General features: G+C 29.3%; 1 long non-coding RNA gene across 1 annotated transcript; it reads right to left on the reverse strand.

Annotated features, from left to right (window-relative positions):
* Nucleotides 1-419: 419 nt before the first annotated feature.
* Nucleotides 420-1,529, reverse strand: LOC134713738 (uncharacterized). The gene is made up of 2 exons (XR_010106370.1): nucleotides 1,373-1,529; nucleotides 420-748 (listed from the first exon to the last, which is right to left on the reverse strand). It is a non-coding gene; the product is annotated as an uncharacterized LOC134713738 (long non-coding RNA).
* Between the last annotated feature and the right edge of the window lie 679 nt (nucleotides 1,530-2,208).

The raw sequence follows: 2,208 nt of genomic DNA on the forward strand, positions 1-2,208 counted from the left end.
TTCAACCTGGTTTTGTAGCTAGCTAAACATCTAATATAATTGATGGAGGAAGACAGAACTAGTACTTAGAGATAACCAACAATCTTCTGCAAAAAAAGACCTCTGTCAATCAAGATCTGAGTTGAATCCTTACAATAACCATGCAGGTTTCAGATTTGCTTTTGAATTTGAAAGGCTACTAGATGGGGCAAACTAATTTCCATGAAAATGAGATGTGCCAGTGCTGAAAAACTGCATACCAAACATAATTTACCAATCACTGGTGGTTCATCATAAACTGACCTTATCACAAACTAATATATTGTTGAAGACACTGGGAAAAGCATACCCATGCGTCTCTAACAAAACTACAAGCATTGTTATTCTTAGCACACATATCTCAATTTTCTAACAAATAAATTAAAAAAGTTCATTCTAAATATCGTTTTTAATTTTAATCACTGATTATTTTCTATTGTTTTGTTGTTACATAAAAGTTTCTTGTTGTATGATATCACATTTCTCTGTCTTATCTTGATTGTTTTTAGCACAACATATTGAGTCCTGTGTCCTTTAAGTCTCTTGCCTTGCACAGCTTGTTCCTCAGTCCATTAGTGTTTCTAGTCCATATTCTATCACTGCAAATAATTAAAGAGTTGTATTTTGTTACCAAGTCTCTTTCTTTTAAAAATCATATTTTGTGTGTTGATGTCCTTCCTCCATCTCACCTCTCCCTAAAAAATCCAGAATTGGAAGCATCAAATATTACCTAAAAAAGGAAAGATAAATTTTATTATAACAGTTCTTAAAAATAAAAAGAAGAAAGTTGTTTTTTATATCACAATGTGTATTCTTCATAAATGGGTTAATTCCTCGACTTAGTATTTGCTGCTTAGTTCAGAAACAAATTCTTAAGGAGATAAAATGTTTCAAATAGTAAAACTTTTCCATCCTGTGGTTCTTGAACCATAGAATAAGATACAAATATTATTTCAGCCCTATATTTTAATATGATGAATATGATATAATAATGTATAATATTTAGTCCTGAAGAAAAAAATCTCTAAAATTATCTCCCCTGAAATAATTTTCAGCAATGCCCCCCTTTTTCCTAAGTATTCATGTGTGTTGCACATATTTGTGATAATTAGTATATCTTGAAGGTGATGAGTTATCAATGAAAAGATTTTTTTTGTAGTAATGCAGACTTACCTAAAAATCAAGTAAATTTCTTCACATTGGCACTTTGTGAATAAGATGAGATTCTTAATCTTGTGTGTTTTCTCAGTATAGTTAAAAATATGGAGTTAAAATGTTGCAGTCAGATGCATATATTAAGTGATGTGACCATTAATTAACTAACCTTCTTAAATTAATAAAAAAAAAAAGTTACCTCAAAGGATTAGGTCCAGTATTAGGACCAATTTTGGCCTCAACTCTCAGGTTCATCTGACGAAAGATGTTGACCACTTTTTAAGCACTTAACGTGTCTATTTAATTTGATTCAATTAATTTAGATGAAAGATTTAAATAATTCAGTCATTAAAAATGATCCGGATGTACACCTCTGAGGAGCCAAATATTTCTAGAATTAAACTTTTTTTCTTAGCCTGATTTTTGAGTTTATAAGACTGTAACAAAATAATTGGTGAAGAAAAAATCATATGGTGGTGCACTTCTTTTTTTGCTACAGCCCTTTGAAAATGCCCAATTTTGATGATTTTCCCATTTTTCATCGATTTTTACCTATTTTTGGACTATTATCGTGAAAAAAATCACAGTTCCACAATCAAACTTTTTTTCATACTTTCTATAAAGATGAAGTGGACCAATCTGAATAAGTTTTACTTACAAAAACTATAGGTAGGTGTTAATATAAGAAAGTTTTATCATATTTTGACGCTTTTTTGTGTAAAATTTACCTTGCTGTCAATTTTGTATTTTTGTGATTATTCTCAGTTTTAAGAACAAAATGCATCTTATTTCAACTTTTTTGTTATAAATGATTGAAAAAATACATATCTAAGAAACTAGAAAAGGCTTACATGATATGGGATGTACACGATTCTTGTAAAATCATTTTTTGTATCCCTCACCTATTTTCTCAAAATTTTGGCTAAAAATACTGACTTGATTGGACGCAAAATTTGAAAACTGTATTACTCAAAAACCATTCATTGAAAATACAATTTTTTTTCACAGATTTATGTTTGATTATAATATTTTTTA

This window comes from Mytilus trossulus, chromosome 4 (genome assembly GCF_036588685.1).
Source record: "Mytilus trossulus isolate FHL-02 chromosome 4, PNRI_Mtr1.1.1.hap1, whole genome shotgun sequence".
Classification (NCBI taxonomy): domain Eukaryota; kingdom Metazoa; phylum Mollusca; class Bivalvia; order Mytilida; family Mytilidae; genus Mytilus; species Mytilus trossulus.